General features: G+C 39.6%; 1 protein-coding gene and 1 pseudogene across 2 annotated transcripts in view; both read left to right on the forward strand.

Moving 5' to 3' along the window:
* Window positions 1-13,562, forward strand: part of LOC122549217 (cytosolic non-specific dipeptidase-like) — a 38,712-nt pseudogene that overhangs the window by 19,719 nt on the left and 5,431 nt on the right. Inside the window, exons 5-11 of the transcript XR_015756875.1 lie at window positions 837-925; window positions 1,404-1,595; window positions 2,550-2,634; window positions 5,736-5,896; window positions 7,075-7,237; window positions 8,631-8,772; window positions 10,902-11,049. The product of XR_015756875.1 is annotated as a cytosolic non-specific dipeptidase-like (transcript). The remainder of the gene's footprint in view (window positions 1-836; window positions 926-1,403; window positions 1,596-2,549; window positions 2,635-5,735; window positions 5,897-7,074; window positions 7,238-8,630; window positions 8,773-10,901; window positions 11,050-13,562) is intronic.
* The window catches only part of LOC122549216 (zinc finger protein 407), a 525,130-nt gene continuing 522,483 nt past the window's right edge, over window positions 10,916-13,562 (forward strand). Inside the window, exon 1 of the mRNA XM_087986220.1 lies at window positions 10,916-11,049. The gene's annotated coding sequence lies outside the window, so the exon portion shown is untranslated. The remainder of the gene's footprint in view (window positions 11,050-13,562) is intronic.

A 13,562-nucleotide genomic window follows, 5' to 3' on the forward strand; every position in this document is an offset into this window, starting at 1 on the left:
CCATACACCAGCTCCTCAGCCAAGGACTTCCTTTTTAAATTCCTACGTAACTCTCTATATTCTCCCTTCAGAATCTCATCCTTTTCCCTTCCTATGTCATAACTTCCAATGTGTACAGTGATCTCCTGCTGGGCCCGCTCCCCCTTGAGAACATTCTGCACCCAGTCTGAGACATCCTTGATCCTGGCATCAGGAAGACAACAACCATTCTGATTTCTCGCTGCTGGCCACAGAAACATCTGTCTGTGCCTCAGACTAGAAAGTCCCCTAACACAATCGATCACTAGGAAGCCGATGTACCCCTCATTGCATTGGAGCCATTCTCGATACCAGAAACTCGACTGTTTGTGCTACATTCCCCTGAGAATCCATCACTCCCTACATTTTCTTGTTGTGTAATAAAATTCTTTCTCATAGCCCACTGCATCTCTTGCCTAAAACGTTAAATCTACATTCTGTAGTTCTTGTACCGTCATTTCTTGAGAACAGTTTTTCTTTCGATAACTCTTCTAAACCTTAGACATCTTTATCAGGTTAGATTGGTCCACCAAATAGCCAACTCAGGAAGAGTGTGCTGAATGACCTGCTATTATGTTGGATCATCCTCTGATTCATGCTGTCATTGCTATGTGGCTTGGTGTCAAACGTTGTTTGATAACAGTCCTGTGAAGGAGCTTGTGACCTTTCATTGCCTCAAAGGTGTTGTATAAATAAATGTTGTTGTTGGTATAGTTGTAATGCAATCTGCTGTCACCAGGTAGTGCAACTTTTGGGTCACCATTTGGAATTTGTTTTCCTGGTTTTAATAGCAATTCTTCTGTTTGAATCTCTTGAAGGCAATCTTTATGGACGTGGATGTTCAGATGACAAAGGACCTATTTTAGCTTGGCTACATGCCATTGAAGCATTTCAAAAACTGAAGCAAGTAGGTAATAGTTACAATAATGTCCTGCATTTATATAAGCCTTGTGAGGAGATACCAGGACAGATGGACAAAAACTTAACCAAAGATATAAGTTTCAAAGAGTGTCTTGTGTATCACTGTACTGGATAATGCCAGAGGTTAGATTATTGATTAGTGTTACCATTCATGATGCAAAACTGGGCTGAAAGCCAACTGAGTTTTAATTATCAAATAGACAGAAAGGTGATCTGCCTTCATACTTTAAATAATTGGTATTAACCAATTTGTAAAGTGTAAAAGTTTGTGATCTCCCATTTTCTAATATCAGCAAGACTCCAGATGAGCAGTCCAACATGCTGCAACAGATTCAAAGGGGATAATGTGGCAGGGGTTTGGTGGGGTGGAAGGGGCCTTGATTTATTGGTGAGGTGCAAATTGAAATTGCTGGGAAGTCTTGAAGTATTCACTGCTCAGCAATATAACTCTGCTTTCATTTCAGGAGCTGCCAGTGAACGTAAATTTTATTTTTGAAGGTATGGAGGAATCTGGATCCAGTGGGCTAAGAAAACTAAAAAAAATGAGACCTTTTTTTTTCAGTGAAGAATTCATTGTTATGTCAGACAGTTTGTGGCTAAGCAAGGAGCCAGTTCTGAGCTATGGAACACGAGGACTGTGCTACTTCAATATGGAGGTACAAATGGAAATTAATCATCTTGATCAACAGAACATACTTTTGATTGTAAACAGTGAATTAATGTCAAGTTGTTTGGGTTAACTAAAGAGCTTTTGATCATTCACTTAAAGTCAAGGGAATTTTTTTTAAAAATACTATGCTTCCATTGTTCATAAATACAAAGACATCCAGAATCATATGGCTCATGCTTTCTTATGCTACATCTCCATCACTGTTGCCATGTCAAACTCCAAGGCCTCTCATCCTGGAGAAGCAATGTCAAGACTGTCGTCTTCACCTTCAAATCCCTCAGAAGCCTCATTTCTTCCCACCTCCACAGCTGTCTTTTCCTTAAGCTTGCACTAATCCTCCCATCACCAGTCACCTCCTCATTGCCCATTACCTATACTACACTGTCTACACATGTTCTTCCAGCTAATTTTCTATCTCTCTTGGCCTTCATCACTCCATGTTATTGTTGTATATTGTATGGAGATTATGTCTATATGGAGAAGACCAAGTCTCTGTTCCCTTAAAGAGAGAAAGTTTAGAGGTGATCCAATAGTCTTTAGATTACAAATGTTGTTCATCATGCACTCTCATACTTATTCTACTTCAGGGAATGCAAAACTAAAGGCTGTCTATAAAAGATAGTCACCAACAAATCAAATAGGGAATTTAGACTAAATTCCTTTATCAAGAGAATAATGATAAAATAAAACTTGCTATCACACGGAGTGTTGAAGCATATAGCATTTAGCAGGAGCCAAGTTAAGCACAAAAGAGAAAAAGAAATAAAGGGTCATGCTTATTGAGTGACATATGGGAAGGTGGGAGGATGTGCTACTGGAGTACAATTGCTGGCATAAATTGATTGAGCTCGATTGTCTGTTTTTGTGCTGTAGACTCTATACAATTCTATGTTGATTTGGAAAACATTGGTGTATATCCTGTACAATATCTGTCCCGCAGGTAGAAGGTGCAAATCAAGATTTGCACTCTGGTTCATATGGGGGAACAGTACATGAGGCAATGACTGACTTGATAGCTCTCTTGGGTAAGAATTAATTTTATTTATGATCAAAGTGAGGGTGTAAGGTTTTCAGACAAAGAGTTTGACCAGTTAGAAGTTGAAAACACAACAATGTGCCTTTAACTTTCGGCTGATGGAATGTAAAGTTGTGCAAGTTAAGCTAAAGTTATATAAAACTCTGACCAGACTTCATCCAGAGCAGAATGATCAGTTTTGGACTTGACATCCCAGCAGACTTACAGTTGGACTGAAAGGGGTAAATTATACAGATAGATTGCATAGACAAGATTTACCTTGAGTGTGGAAGAGGAAGAGGTGATTTTATTGGTGTGTTTAATATCATTAAAAGGATCAATAGTTAGAGAGATGAGAAAAGTCCAGATTAAGGCAGGGTAACCTCAGAATTAGAACCATGTCATTAAGGGGTGCTATCATGAAACACTCCTTTACACAAAGAGTAGTGAAAATTTGAAACTCTGAATACTAAAAGCATTCAGAGTTCCAAATTCCATAAATACACCACCCTCTGCATGGAAACGTTGCCCTTAGGTCTCTTTTAAATCTTTCCCCTTTCAACTTAAACCTATGTCCTATAGTTTTGGACCCACTTACCCTTGGGAAAAGACATTAACTATTTAGCCTATCCATGCCCCTCATGATTTTATAAACCTCATAGGGTCACCCCTTCAGCCTCCAATACTCCAGAAAAAATTGTTCCAGCCTATTCAGCCTCTCCCCGTAGCTCAAGTGCTCCAACCCTGGCAACATCGTTGTAAATCTTTTCAAGTTTAACAACATCCTTCCTATAAGAGGAAGACCAGAATTGAATGGAATATTCCAAACATGGCTTCACCAATGTCATATACAGCTGTAACATGAACTCCCAACTCCTATACTCAATACTCTGACCAATAAAGGCAAGCATACTCAACAACTTCTTCACTACCCTGTCTACCTGTGACTCCACTGTCAAGGAACTACAAACCCACACTCCAAGGTCTCTAAAACTCCCTCGGACCTTACCATTAAGTGTATAAGTTCTGTCTTGATTTACCCTACCAAAATGTAGCACCTCATATTTATCTAAATTAAACTCCATCTGCCACTCCTTGGCCCATCTGATCAAGATCCCATTGTACTCTGAGGTAACTTTCTTCGCTGTCCACTATGCCACCAATTTTGGTGTCATCTGCAAATTTACTAACCATACCTCCTATATTCACTTCCAAATCATTTATATAAATGACAAAAAGCAGTGGACCTAGCACTGATCCCTGTGGCACACTGCTGCTCACACTATTGAATCTGAAAAGCAACCCTCCCCCACCACCCTCTGTCTCCTACCTTTGAGCAAAGTTTGTATCCAAATGGCTAGTCACTGGACTTGAAACATGAACTCTGCTTTCTCTCCCCAGATGTTACCAGACCTCTGAGTTTCTTCAGCAATTTTTGTTTGTGTAATGGGATTGATGGGTGAATTCTACCAAGTAGGCACAATGGGCTGAATTGCCTCCTTCTCTGCTGTGCTATTCTATGATTCCACATTGCCATTGAACTGACGATGGTATTAAATTATTACCTTTGGACTCTGTCTTTAATTTGTGTGCTTTCATCATGGTCGAAAGGTAGGAGAAGGAAAACTATGCTGAATCTTGTGTATTTAAGAAAGCATGTTAATTCATTTGAACCATTTCAGGTAAGGTTTGTGACAGTAATACCTAGAAAGGGCAGTGTGACTTTATTAGGAAAGCTTGTATTTTCTGGAGTTTAGAAGAGTAAGAGGTGACTTGATTGAAACATATTAGATATTGAGGGGTCATGATGGAGTACATGAGGGAAGGATATTTACTCTTCTCGGAAAATTTAGAACTAATGGGTCTCTGTTTAAAAATAATATGTCATCTATTTAAGGCAGCGATGTGGAGATTATTTTTTCCCCGCAGAGTTTTGAGAATCTTAGGAATGCGTTCCCTGAAAAGATGATGAAAGCAGATTCTTTGAATATTTTTAAGACACGGATAGATAGATTCTTGGTCAGCATGAGGATGAAACGTTATCAGGAATAGGTGAGAATCAGATCAGCCATGATCTTATTTAATGGCTTAGCAGGTCAAGGGGCTAAGTGGACTATTCTGGCTCCTATTTTATATATTCATATCTTTATATTAGAAATCTTACACAGAAATTAATAATAAATATCTGGCAAAAATTGTGTGCTCGTACTGGGCTAAAATGTTTCATGAACAGGTTAGGAAAGCAGGTGATAGATGCAGGTTAGTTTTGGAAGATGAGAATGTACATTTAAGGGAAGAGACTGGACAAACAGAAGATTATAGCATTTCAAAGATTTATTTCCTTGAAGGTTTATTTCCTGTGCAGGTGGACAAAACATTTAAAAAATCATAATATGTGAATTTACAAATAGAGATGTAAACCTATAAGAGGTAATAAACAATATATTTGAACGGTCACAGTTAATGTCCTGCGTGTCACTTTAGAAGTTCCAGTGTAACAAGTAGATGAGAGCAAAAGAGTGTGCTGAGCCTCAATACACCAGGGAGAAACCAATGCTGGATGATCATAGCCAGAGGAGAGACTTAGTACATTGGAACTACTTCCACAGCTATATTTTAAATTATGAATGATTTGGACAGAGTGAGAAGGGGATGAGCATTTCTGTTGTTCAGTGGATCACTGGACGTGATCAGTTTAATTACAAACATCAGTCTTGAGAGAAATTTATAACTTTTGATGGATGGATGGATATATATTTTGAAGTGGATGGGAATAGGCTATTTAGTCCCTTGAGTTGAGAGTGTGGTGCTGGAAAAGCACAGCACGTCAGGCAGCATATGAGGAGCAGGGGAATCAACGTTTCGGGAAGCCCTTTTAGCCCCTTGAGCTTTTTCTGCCATTCAGTATTTGCTCTTCTGTCTCAACTCCATTTTCCTTCCTTATCTGCATATTCCTGTATTCCCTTAATGTCCAGAATATATTGAATGTATGGATACAGAGTAGGGGAGTGGAATGATTTAAGTTTCGAGACTTTGCAGTCATGATGAGCTGAAGAAAGACTCGCTGTTCTATAAACTATTATGATTTTAAATTCATTAATCCAATTTCAGACAGTCTTGTGAATTCATCTGGTCATATTCTGATTCCTGGCATCGATTCAGATGTTGTGCCCCTAACAGATGAGGAGCGTCTTCTGTATGAACCAATTGAATTTAATCTTGAAGCCTTCAAGCATTCTATTGGTACAACAGAACTCCTTCATAAAACCAAGGTATTTGTAATATTAAAAATATCTGTCAACTCAAAGTCTTTGGAAACATTAATAAAATACAAACATTGAGTTAGTTTTGGGTGAATGTCATTTCTCTAATTTGGCCATTTGTAGCTCAGTGGGTGGAAATCTCGCCTCTGAATCAAAAGATCATGGGCTTGAGTTCAACTCAGACAATTAATTAAAAATCCTAGGCTAACATTACAGATGTCAGTACTGAGGTACAACACTGCTGCCTGTCTTTCCACTGAGATATTAAACTGAAGCCTTGTCTGCCCTTTCTAGTGAATGTAAAAGATCTGTTATTTTGAAGAAGATCAGGAAAATCCTCCCCATTGTCCTCAACCAAAATTATGTGGTCACATTATGTGGTCATTAACACGCTTATTTATAGCAGTCAATTTGCACAAAGCAGATTCTTATGTTCCCTACATTAGAAAAGTGACTAATTTCAAAATTACTTTGTTGGCTGTGGAGTTATTTGTAATAGTCTGAGGTCATAAAAGGTGCTGCATAAATATAAGCTCTCTTAAATTTTGACAATATTCTCAAATCATGCAGCACAAGTTGTTTCAGTCATGAACTCCATATGTAGTGGAGTCCAAAGCTTGTGCAGATTGGGCATAGTTCCTGTATTAATATGTTCTAATATGACTTGGTGCCAAATTTGTCAGATTATCACTGTGAAATACCTTTTGTTTCACTGTGTTAAAGGAGCTTTATAAATGCAAGTTGCAATAATGGCTTGGACAGAGTAGATGTTGGGAAGATGTTTTCATTGGTAGGAGAGACTAGGACCCAAAGGCACAGCCTTAGAATAAAAGGAAGACCTTTTAGAATGGAGATAAGGAGAAACTTCTTCAGACAGAGAGTGGTGAATTTATGGAATTCATTGCCACAGAAGACTTTTGAGGTCAGGTCATTGACTATATTTAAGACTGAGGTAGATAGGTTCTTGAGTATCAAGAGGATCAAGGGTTACAGGGAGAAAATGGGAGAATGGGGTTGAGAAACTTATCAACCATGATTGAATGACAGAGCAGACTCGATGTCTGAAAGGCCTAATTTCTGCTCCTATGTCTTATGGTCTTGTGGTCTAATTGCTGCTGCTGAGCAAAGTGGGCCATTGGAGTCCTAAGGACAGTATTTTTAATAACTCTTTGTGTTATCTTACGTAGGTGGATGTTCTCCTTCACCTGGCGATTTCCATCACTTTCTATTCATGGGATTGGAGGAGCTTTTTCAGGACCAGGAACTAAAACTGTTATCCCAGCCAAAGTGAAGGGAAAATTCTCCATACGCTTAGTGCCAAACATGGATCCTGAAAAGCTGAGAAATCAGGTAAATATTGATCAGGAATGTTGATTTATCTTCAGCGAGAATTGAAGAGGAAATTCTATCCAAGTTGCATCTGGGAAAGTGGAAATAGAAAGGAGGAGATGAGAGAGTGGAGGAGGAGGAGGCAGAAATTTTAAAAAAGGTGCAATGAATATTATAAATTGTGACTTCAGTTTATAAATTTAACAGGTTTTATTTGCAATGCTTTCAAAATGTTTATTATATGCTTCAACTATGTGTTCTGCTCTGTTTTGCTTTTCTGAGTCCATATCTAGGCTTAACCATCAAGCACAGTGAGCAACAATAGTAAACAGATTTGCATAATCAAAATTGAACAATTGAATACCACAACAAAGAGACAAATCAAAGCATGAAACATTTTTAATCCATGTCTGTGTTGCATTTATATCTGCCCCAGCAAGAAGACCTTCCTCAGTTGCATTGCAGCAATATGTATGTCTATTCCCTTTCCTCAGAATACATCACCAATTCTGTTATCATTCCCTGATGGTTGAATTTGCCATCTTAGCAAGGTTGCCAGTTTTTCACTGAGGCTGCATTTTATTATAATTTTGAAGGTCTATGTTTATTGGTTCAAGTTTTTGATCTCCTTCCATTCATGGTAACAACTTCAGCTTGTAACTCTAACACCTCAAGTAGAATTGTTGCCTGCTTGGAATATTCTAATGACTTCTTTCCCTCCTCTAACCTAGGATGTGGGGCAGCAAAATTGTGTTCCTTCATACAATCCATGCAATCTGAGAGTTCAGATAGCATTCAATTGTAGAAAAATTATGTCCTAAAACAAAACGCTTGGCCCAATAAGTCCAAGCTAGTAGTTACGTTGTACATGAACATCCCCCAACCGTCTCCATCTTGCCCTATCAATGTATTCCTCTAGTAATTTCTCCTTCATGTACTTAACCCCCTTCCCTATCTTGCCTCAATGTCAGGGGAGAAGATGTGGCATAGTAATGCCACTGGACTAGTAAACCAGAGGCCTAGTCTATAATGCTGCTGGGACATGGGTTTAATTCCTACCATAGCAGATAATGGAATTTAAATTCAATTAATAAAAATCTGTCAGAAAAAGCTAGTTTCAGTTCTGGTACCATTCTGTTTTTACCCCATCTGTCCATATGTATGTCCGTGAAAACCAACACAGAACAGAGTCCCATGTGTGATCTAACTAACAAATTCACCAATTTTAAATTCGACTCCACTGGTACTGAACTGTGAGTGCTTGTTATACTACTTAAAACCATTTTGTGGCCTTGGTAACGTGTGATACTAGTTTGTTGATCTCAGTTACCAATGAGATATTGTGTTGTGATGGACTATTGTAGCTTACAGTGTTGCTGTTTTTGTTGATAATTTATTCAAATACTCTTTATAGGTGAAGACATATCTTAATGGAGTGTTTGCAGAACGTAGAAGTCCCAACGAACTACGAGTCACTTTACAATCTGGATCAAAAGCTTGGCTTGCTGATGTCACTGACAAACAATATAATGCAGGACAAAGAGCCATCAGAAAAAGTTAGTGAATATATGGTGAATTGTAAGTAATAAAATGTGAAATCTTACAGAATCTGTTGCTGAGTCATGAAGCAACAGTCAAACCACATCTCTGCTCTTGTAAGTGCAATTAAAGCCACAGCCATATCCACTATTCAAGGGGAATTTTACCTCTATGTCCAGGCCAATGTTTATCCTTCCAGAGGTACCACTAAATATATGCTCATTTTTTTAAGCAGTCAGTGATCATGAATGCAGAAATTAGGAGCAGGTTTGCGATTAGGATCTGGTCCACACTGGCTGAAAGTATGGTGCAGGCAGACTTTTTATTTATTCAGCCATGATTGAATGGTAGAGCAGACTCAGTGGGCTGAATGGCCTAATTTCTGCTCCTATGTCTTATGGTTTTACGGTCTAATTACTGGTGCTGAGCATACAGAGACATTGCTAGAGCAGCATTTGTCACCCATCCCAGACGGTAGTTCAGAGTCAACCATGCTACTGTAGGTCTGGAGTCACATGTAGGCCAGACCAGGTAAGGATGGCAGTTTCACTCCCTAAAGACATTAGTGAACCAGAAGGATTTTTCCATTAATCGACAATGGTCATCATTGGACTCTTAATTCAGGAGAAAGTGAGGACTGCAGATGCTGGAGATCAGAGCTGAAAATGTGTTGCTGGAAAAGCGCAGCAGGTCAGGCAGCATCCAAGGAACAGGAGAATCGACGTTTCGGGCATAAGCCCTTCTTCAGGATTCCTGAAGAATGCTGCCTGATTTGCTCCGCTTTTCCAGCAACACATTTTCAGCTCTTAATTCAGGGTTTTGTTAAATGTGAATTCCACCATCTGCCTTGGTGAGATTCAAACCTGAGTCTCCAGAACATGACTTGGTCTCTTGATTAACAGTCCAACAATAATATAACTAGATCATCACATAACTGTGGTTTTAAAAAGTTAATTGGTTAATTATTTTAAAAGAGAACGTTTCAGGGCCCTTGGGAAAAGGCTGGTGGAGTGGGATCAGCTGGGTTACTCTCGCAGAGAGCCACCCCAGCCAAAGTGGGCTGATGGTCGAACAGCACTTTTATCATTTTACCATTCTATGATTCTACGATATTTGTGGAAGCTTACTGTCTACAAATGCATTGCCGTTTATCCCCACATCATGGTGGTGACTACACTTCAGCAAAACAGCACTTCAGGGCATTTTACTAGGTTAGTGGTGTTTTATGAATGCAATTTGTTGTTCTTGTAAACCATTAAACAAAATTGCATGTGTCAATTTGTATTGTGCAATTATCTACAGAGCGCAAACAAACGTGTTCCTGGGACTGAACAGATTGATTCAATCCTGATTTCCCTTATGTTTCATGTGATTCAAAAGAGGATTTTTGAATGATTCTGAAGAATGGAATGAAAATTACACTGGCAGTGTTAGCTCTAGTTCAAGGCGTATTCTGACCTGATAGTTTTTCTATGACCACATCCATTGAGAGAGTGCTGTGCCATTATTTGGAGTTATTTTGTATGCAAATATAAAAGAACAAAAGAAAGAACCTGCATTTCTATTGCACCTTTTTATAATCTCACTTACAATCTCACAAAGTTCCAAATACTTCGCAGCCATTTAAACGTAGTCACCATTCTATTATAGGAAGTGCAGCAGCCCTAACTTTCACACAGCAGGCTTCCAAAAATACCAATTTGATAATTGCCAGGTCTTTCAAATAGTGACTAGAGGATTTTTACATTACCTTTAGTGGGTCTTTGTTTAATGTGTCACTCACAAAACAGCACATTTAACAGTGCAGCATTCTCTCTGTACTTACTGTATTATGAGTATCAGCCGAGATATTATGTTTAAGGCTCTGCAGCAGGATTTGAGCCTCCAACCTTTATAACTCAAGAGGCAAGAGTGTGACTGATTGATCCATAGCTGACACTATCAATAAAATCACGGTACTGGCTGTAGTGCTACCATTGTGTTGCAAGACCTGGTTGATCATTTGTTGTATTTTTAAACCACAATGGCAACCCCATTAAACTTTTCTGTTTAATTCATGCTTGCATAAAACACTAATACTAAGTAAAGTAGATTTCATAAATAGTTAACTATTGCTCACTTTGCACTTATTTTTGTTGTTGCTAAGTTTTTGGAATTGAAGCTGACCTGATCCGTGCAGGAGGAACGATTCCCATTGCCAGAATATTCCAACATACAATGCAGAAAAGTGTGCTGATGCTGCCAATTGGTGGAACTGACGATGGTATACATTCTCAGAATGAGCAACTCAGCAGGTAAAACATACATAATTATATATAATGGACCACACAGAAACATGCCATTTGACCCAACTAGTGCTGGTGTTAACACTGTCTATCATAAAGGGGAGATAACTGAACACTTAAAAACAAAGCTCAATTTACTAGTGTCAGCTCAATTACATGAAGGGCAAGTCGTACTTTGAGGAAGTAAGCAGCAAGGTGGATAATGGGGATCTGGTGGATGTGGTATATCTAGATTTCCAAAGGCATTTGACAAGGTGCCACATGAAAGACTGATCCAGAAGGTTCAATCCCAAGGATTATGGGTGGAATACTGGCCTGGATAGAGGATTAGCTGACTGACAGGAAGCAGGGAGTCAGGATAAATGGTCCTTCTCTGGATGGCGAACTGTACCTGGTAGGGTGCTGCAGGGTTCAGGTTTCAACTCTCAACTCATTGTAATCTGTGATCTGCAAAACAGGGACAGAGTGCAACGTAGTTAAATTCGTGGATGATACCTAGAGTAAGTGGGAAAGCAAGCTGTGATGTGGAGTTCCCTGATTGGGGATTTTAATCAGACATCCTGACGCTCTGACAGTGAGATCAACATCAAGGAGTTTCCATGTGTAAATAAAGGGTGACTTGGCGATGAGATACTGTGGCAATGCAGAGGAATCTGGGTGTCCTTGTCCTTGTTCATGAATTGTGGAAAGTGGGTATATAGTTGCAGCACATAATAAGAAAGAGAAATGGAATCTTGGCATTTATTGCAAAAGGACTGGATTATCAAAGTAAAGAAGTGTTGTCACAATTATATAAGGCATTGATGAGATCACACCTGGAGCACTGTGTCCAGTTTTGGTGTCCTCACTTGAGGAAGGTTGTAGTGGCACTGGAGCAGTTCAGTGGAAATTCATCAGATTGATTCCAGGGCTGAAAGGGCTGTCATAGATAGAGTAGTTGAATAACTTGGGCTTGCATGAGTTGGAGTTCAGCAAAATGAGAGGTGGGTGTGGAATCTGTTTGAGGTATATAAAATACTAAAGGGGATTGATAAGGTGCATGTTGAATGGATGTTCCCCTTTCTGGAACAGCTTTAAACAAGAGGTCATAGATATAGAGTGAGAGGAGATAGGTTCAAAACTGACATGAGAAGAAACCACTTCTTTCAGAAGGTTCTGAATCTGTGGGATTCAGTGCCCCAGAATGCATTGGAGGCAGAATCAATCAACCGATTCAAGAAAAATATGTTTCTGATAAAAAGTGGGTTAGCGAGCTATGGGAAGCAGACATGAAAGTGGAGTTGAGACCAGGATAAGATCAGCCATGATCATGTTGAATGGCGGAGTGGGCTCGAAGGGCTGAATTATTTACTCTTGCTTTTAATTCCTCATGTTCTTCTCTTCACTCCACTCAAGTTTCCTCTGATTAATTCACTCCACTTCATCTCAATCTATCATCATATTCTATTCCCTTTTCTCTGAAATATTTTCATCTTGGTTCCCTTTCAACACACTTAAGCTATTTGTCTCAACCAATCTATAGTTTTCTAATGTCTGTTTGTATGATGTTACATTTTTCCTCAGTATTACTTTAGTATTCTTAGCTGCTAATATGATATTACAAAAAGTCTTTGAACCAGTTTTAAAAACAATATCATGTGGAATGTGTCATCTGAAAGACTGGTACAGGAGTAGGGATGTCTTGCTGCAACTATACAGGACATTGGTAAGAGCACACCTAGAATATTGTTTGCAGGTTTGGTCTCCTTATCTGAGGAAGGATATTTTAGTTATTGAGAGAGTGCAAAGAAGGTTTACTAGACTGATTCCGGGGATGGTTGGACTGACCTACAGGCAGAGATTGGATTGGTTAGGACTACATTCATTAGAAGAATCAGAGGAGGGTCTCTTGCATGCCAATAAAATTCCAACAGAATTAGACATGGGAGATACAGGAATTATGTTCTTGATGACTAAGGAGTCCAGGACCATGGGTCATGGTTTAAGGATAAGTGGGTAGGCCTTTAAGGACAAAGGTGAGGAAGTTCTCAACAGATATTGGTGGGCCTCTAGAACACGGACATTTACTATAAACCGACCGACTCCCACAGCTATCTACACTACACCTCCTCCCACCCTGCCCCCTGTAAAAATGCCATCTCATATTCCCATTTCCTTTGTCTCCGCCGCATCTACTCCCAGGAGGACCAGTTCCAATACCGTACAACCCAGATGGCCTCTTCTTCAAAGACCGCAATTTTCCCCCAGACGTGATCGACAATGCCCTCCACCGCATCTCCTCCACTTCCCGCTCCTCTGCCCTTGAGCCCCGCTCCTCCAATTGCCACCAGGACAGAACTCCACTGGTCCTCACCTACTACCCCACCAACCTCCATATACATCGTATCATCCATCGTCATTTCCGCCACCTCCAAACGGACCCCACTACCAGGGATATATTTCCCTCCCCTCCCCTATCAGCGTTCCGAAAAGACCATTCCCTCCGTGACTCCCTCGTCAGGTCCACACCCCCCACCAACCCA

Source organism: Chiloscyllium plagiosum, unplaced genomic scaffold, assembly GCF_037043375.1.
Source record: "Chiloscyllium plagiosum isolate Xiang-an unplaced genomic scaffold, Cpla_swu_hap1 HiC_scaffold_4, whole genome shotgun sequence".
NCBI classification, from domain to species: Eukaryota; Metazoa; Chordata; class Chondrichthyes; order Orectolobiformes; family Hemiscylliidae; genus Chiloscyllium; species Chiloscyllium plagiosum.